This window comes from Lampetra planeri, chromosome 21, assembly GCF_965212315.1.
Source record: "Lampetra planeri chromosome 21, kcLamPlan1.2.h2, whole genome shotgun sequence".
In the NCBI taxonomy this organism is placed as follows: Eukaryota; Metazoa; Chordata; class Hyperoartia; order Petromyzontiformes; family Petromyzontidae; genus Lampetra; species Lampetra planeri.
In genome coordinates, this window is record NC_136127.1 from 10,831,837 (window position 1) to 10,837,836 (window position 6,000).

Here is a 6,000-nt window from a genome sequence, read left to right on the forward strand (position 1 = left end):
CGCGTGCGGCCTGCACACCTCTCGCGACAGCCTCCTGCAATGCCTGCGGGGCGCGATGGGCGGGTGCGCGGTTGCGCCGCCGCTGTACGGCTCGCACACGAAGCTTTCGGGTCGTGCCCCGCGCGTCGTTCGGCGTCCGACGTTTGGCTCCGCGCGCCGGGGGAGAGCCTCCTCGGCTGCTCGGTTTGATCTCGATTGGTGGCCTCCGTCTAACCCTGGGGATCAAATCCAACGTGGTTCGGAAGCTCCCGGCACGCGGGGCGGAACGTCGGACACCGTGCCGAACGACGCGCGGTGCCGACGCGTGAACGCCGTAACGGCGCGACCGCGAGAGCCTGCGCTTTTGGTTTAGGCGATTACCAAGCAGGGCTCAGCCTGGTCTGTGCCTGGCTGCTGGGCTCCTCTGCTTTTCATCGTTGGCAAGGTGGCATAGAAATGGCAGCGCAGCAAGAGATTCCAGATTCTTGCATCTGTCTGTGCGGCGCCTGGGTATACCGAGCGGCGGCAGGCTGCGATGTGGCCTACCCATTGTCGTGGGGCAGCGGAACGGGATTCTTGAACCCATCCATGCAGATATTCGATCGGACACCGCGGTCGTAATCGCGGTGGCTTTTTCTCGGGTTTGTCCCTCCCCGCACGAAGCCAAAACTCTTGTTCGACCGAAGCGGTCCCAACGATCACAACGATCCCGACGCAGTGGGACGACTCTCCGGGCCGACGGGTGTTGAAACTCGCGAGAGAAAAAAATAAATCTCAAGGATAAACGAAGCAAACCCATGATCGCGGTCACCCCGGGTACACGCGCACCACACGTCCGCACCTCCCCAACTACGGACGCACGGTCACCTTCGCTGTTTTTCGCCCCCCTCCGCATTTAGAATCAACATCGCGCGTTCACAGTATTTGGCGACCGCTTTAGATTCCCACGTGACAGGCCACTTCCGTTGAGCTCGCATTTGTGGTGGCCAGGACGCTTCTGAATAAAAGAGCTGCATAGCTCAGCGGGGCCCCTTACCTGGTCAAATAAATAAAAAACTGTCGTTTTTGTTCGAGCCCCTTTCAACGACGACAAACGCGCACGTTTGTTTTCCGCGACCGATCCCATCCCCGGCCGCCTGGCCCCCCACGAACAGCCACGGTCACCAAAGAGTTCACTCGGCCGCCAAGAGAGTCTGCCAAGATGAAAGTAAAATATAAAAACCATAGAACTAGAAATATGTTTACAGCGCTCTCAAGTCGCTGCGGGTTCTACCGAGACGCATTTTGCTTGGCACGACGTCCGATGTCAGACAGTTCAACTCCTGAAGAAGCTCCCAGGAAGAGAAGCAAAACGTCGGACAGCTCAGCTCCTGAAGAAGCTCCCAGGAAGAGAAGCGAAACGTCGGACAGTCCAGCGCCTGAAGAAGCTCCCAGCAAGAGAAGCGAAACGTCGGATAGTTAAGCTCCTGAAGAAGCTCCCAGCAAGAGAAGCGAAACGTCGGACAGTTCAGCCCCTGAAGAAGCTCCCAGCAAGAGAAGCGAAACGTTGGACAGTTCAGCTCCTAAAGAAGCTCCCAGCAAGAGAAGCGAAACGTCGGACAGTTCAGCTCCTGAAGAAGCTCCCAGCAAGAGAAGCGAAACGTTAGACAGTTCAGCTCCTGAAGAAGCTCCCAGCAAGAGAAGCGAAACGTCGGACAGTTCAGCTCCTGAAGAAGCTCCCAGCAAGAGAAGCAAAACGTTGGACAGTCCAGTGCCTGAAGAAGCTCCCAGCAAGAGAAGCGAAACGTCGGACAGTTCAGCTCCTGAAGAAGCTCCCAGCAAGAGAAGCGAAACGTCGGACAGTTCAGTGCCTGAAGAAGCTCCCAGCAAGAGAAGCAAAACGTCGGACAGGTCAGCTCCTGAAGAAGCTCCTAGCAAGAGAAGCAAAACGTCGGACAGGTCAGCTCCTGAAGAAGCTCCCAGCAAGAGAAGCAAAACGTCGGACAGGTCAGCTCCTGAAGAAGCTCCCAGCAAGAGAAGCAAAACGTCGGACAGTTCAGTGCCTGAAGAAGCTCCCAGCAAGAGAAGCAAAACGTCGGACAGTCCAGTGCCTGAAGAAGCTCCCAGCAATAGAAGCGAAACGTCGGACAGTTCAGCTCCTGAAGAAGCTCCCAGCAAGAGAAGCAAAACGTCGGACAGTTCAGTGCCTGAAGAAGCTTCCACAGCACATGGGGCGACACATCGGACGTCGTGCGAACGCGAACAGCGCCCGGCTGCACTCCAGCACGCTGGCTGCGACCTACGTACGCAGCAATGAATTGCGTGCGTCTCTCATGGAACCAAGACGCTGGCGCGGCCGCCCTCGGCGCAGCGCGCAAAAACGGCCCGACCCCCGCGACGCTCACGAACGAAGGTGTAAATCGACCAAGGACACAGACTTCTGCTAGTGGTGGTGGGAAGGGGGGGGGCGCCACGGGCTCGTGCCACCACCGACGTCGCTCTGACCTTACGAGAGGCGCATTATCCTTCGACTGCCCACGACGAGCGAGCGAGCGAGCCCCAACCCCGCAACGGGAGCCACGCGCACGCAGCGGAGGAAGAGGTGAGTGTGGCTGGGCGTTCCACGAGTGGGCGGGCGAGCGGGCGGGCGAAACCGAGAGCCAAAGCGAAGGCTACTCGAAGCATCACTCGGATATCCACCAATGGGAACGCGCGCTCCGATACACACACCTCCGTGGACACCCCCCCCACAACCACCACCACCAACACCCCCCCACGCCGCCGTACCCCCAACCACGCGATCTCTGCCTGCACGATGAAGAGTTTGTTGATAACTCAGTGCTACGGGATTGGGTTGTACTTGAACAACACTGGACCCCCATGCGATCTGTTTGTTGACTTGGCTGGTACGGGAGGAATCCAGTCGTATATTAACGAGACTCCCTCCTCCACACACCCCCCTCCCCCCCCCCAAGGGAACGTGTTGCACGGTACGTTAGGTTGAATATGTTACTTAGTACGATACAATCTATACGCGTGTTGACGAGAACTAGCGCACCGTTGACTTGTTTTGTACGATCGTCGTGTTGCGAGCCCCCATGGGATCCGTCTGCGTGATAAGTTTGTTGACTGATGCTATTCCTGTGGCATCCGGTTGAATGTTGGGATTATTAACAAGACCGGGGCCCCTTCTGGAATGTTTGCATGCTCGTGCTTGTTTTCTTTAACCCTTTGCATCCCTACCAATCGCAAACGTCCCAACGCGCCCCTTCTCTCCTGGCGGCGGCGATGACGACGACAATAATGATTTTGCACATCTGGCATTGGCGCGAGGTTTCTCACGGCGCAAGGGCCATCCACGAAGGAGCGAGCACCCACCGCGTGTCACGGACGCGGCCCCGCAGTCGATTCGCGAATGGGGGCGATGCCGCTTTGTGCGATCTCGAACGGGCAAATCTGCGGCGTACATTTTTGTCGGTGTTGAACGTTTTGGCAAATTGGAACCGCGAAGCCGGCGCGCAGTGGCCAACCCTTGCCGCTTATCCGTTCTGCCCACGTTCGGCGTTACCGGGAACTCCCCCTAACTAGGAAGAATGTTTTTCTCTTGGCGACAACCTCGCTCGATCGCCGACGATTGGGAAACAACGTCGGGTGGAAACGAATGGCGAACGGCGGCCGAGGCCGACGATGGAACGGCAGCCAAAGGTGGGGGAGAGAGAGAGAGGGAAACAACCACAACGGCGATTCGGAGCGACGAGTTCGGTGCACCGACGTCGCAGATCCGCGGCATGGGGAGGCCTTCGCCCAGCAGTGGATAGACCCTGGCTATCAGCGGCACGTCGCGACGACCTCATACGACCCTGACCGTTTCGAAAGAGCAGTGGTGAGTAGGGCGGGCCAATCCCTTCCTTGCACGACGTCGTGTCAGCGTGGAAGAGTAGGCCAAATACCCTCCCAGTGGAGGCCCTTCCACCCGCAACAGCGTGAGCGACCCATCACAGCATGGCACCTTTAACTGAAAATGGGCGTGGGGGGGTGGGGCAAATGTACCACGTGTTTTTGTTGCCGTCGTACTTTTGCGAGCGCCAATCAACCGGGTTCCTCCTAAAAATCGCACCAGAAACAGGTTATCGGTCCGCGACGTTCGGAGAAAACCGGTAACCCCGCTCTGCTCGGCAAAAGGTTTGCCGGTTGGCTTCACCGCTCGTCATTTCACAAGCGAACAAAAATACGGAAGGCTCTTCTCGGTCTGTCGCACGCGTCCCGCATCCACTACCCCCACACAACCACCGCCACCACCACCACCGCCACCACCCACGAAACCTCAAACTCTATCCCAGAGCCGCCTGCTGCGCCTTGCGTGCAGGGAGGGGACGTCCGTTTCGAACGCTGGCGCTGTCATCGCTGTGCCACGTTCCCCGCGGGGGGGGGGGGGGGAAGTGCAGGAAGTCTGTATTGCTTCCTGAATGCAGCTCCCAGGGTGCAGCGGCCAGCGCCAATGATCTCCTGCGCCGGCTACCCACCGTTATGCCCGCGCGTCGGTGCGGTTTTCGTCGCCCTTGTCGTTTTCAATCGAAATATTTCACCCGGACAATGCCTTTTCCGATCAAACGTCTGTCCGTCCGTACGATCGGTGCTCTCGTGGCTCCGAGGATAGGCACGATGGATGGCGCTGCTGCGTTTCACAGGCCTGTCGTCATTTCGCAGTCCGGGGGGAGGGGTGGTGTGGGGGCGCATGCTGCTGCGTGTTATGCCAGTCGAGTAATTGGCGGCGCCGGCAAGCAATGGCCTCCTCTTGTGAACGGTGTCACGCGACTATTTTCACGTCCACCGTGCAGCAGACGGGCGCAGAGTGTGCCTTGATTTATAAGAAGAGATTTGACCTCTTTCTGGCACTAAAACAGCTGTGTTAAGATGTTAAAACACCAAACAGAATCCCCTTTTTCAACGAATCTCGTCTGCATTAACCACACGCACTTGTGGTGAACATGCAAACAAAAAACATGCTCTCGTAATTATATCTGGCATTGTCTTTGAAACCGATTGGTCCACACCACATCAGACACAGTGTTAGACCAGAGAATGCCAAAAGGAGATCACCACAAGGCCAATACCACTATCAGGGCATGCATAGCTCGGGGTGAGCACCTACAAGTATTGTGATTATGTTTGGTGTTGTAACATGTTCACACAGCTGTTGTATGGCCAGAAAGGGTAACACCTATTGTTATATTTTGATACTGGCACGAAAGGTCCCATATTGCGCCATGATTAATCCGCCACCCCCCCCCCCCCACAGTATTAACCGGGGTGACTGGCCGGGATCGAACCGCGAATCTACGCAACAGGCGGCAATCACGCCACCGCTGGGCCGCGCCAAGGTTTGCGAGATGTTAACCAACTCGCCAGGTATACAGGAGGTCGTGGGTTCGTTCCCGACCCTGACGATGCCTGCTGCTGTATATTTGGAGTTAGCATCTCTCTCTCTCTCTCTTTCCCCGTGGATCTTTCTCCGGGTCCTCCGGTTTCTCCCTCCGAATGTAGAATCAACGTGCGTTTAAGAGCATTTGGCTGTTATAAATGTGCACGTGACTACAAGCCACTTAGTTGAGCTACCATTTGTGGCCAGGTCGCTCCTGAAAAACGAGCTATATAGCTCAGTGGGGGCCTTATCTGGTGCAATGGCGAAACGTCGGGGAAAAGTGCCGCCCCCCCCCGCCCCGGCCCCAAGGACCAGTTTCGGAGATTGCTCGCCGCCCGATATCAACCGCGGACGGGAATCGAACCGAGCCAGGGGCCATCGGCGCGGAACTCGCTGCTGCGCTAACCGCCGTGCCACCGCTCCGCCGGGGCGTCCACCCACGAGGCGCTGCAGGATTCTCGATTCGGCCACTCGAGTTGGCGACGGTCGCGCACGCACACGCACCGCCACCACGAGGACGAGGAGGAGGTACAGTGATGTTTTCGTTTGCGGTTTGAAAATGTTTATGTTCGGCATTGCCCCCCCCCGCCCCCCCAGCCCTGCCCCCCAGGACGCCACGA

General features: G+C 57.6%; 1 protein-coding gene across 1 annotated transcript in view; it reads right to left on the reverse strand.

The window, feature by feature from the left end:
* Positions 1 to 2,600, reverse strand: part of LOC144724666 (tyrosine-protein phosphatase non-receptor type 4-like) — a 59,368-nt gene extending 56,768 nt beyond the window's left edge. Inside the window, 1 exon segment of the mRNA XM_078603964.1 lies at positions 2,464 to 2,600. The gene's annotated coding sequence lies outside the window, so the exon portion shown is untranslated.
* Between the last annotated feature and the right edge of the window lie 3,400 nt (positions 2,601 to 6,000).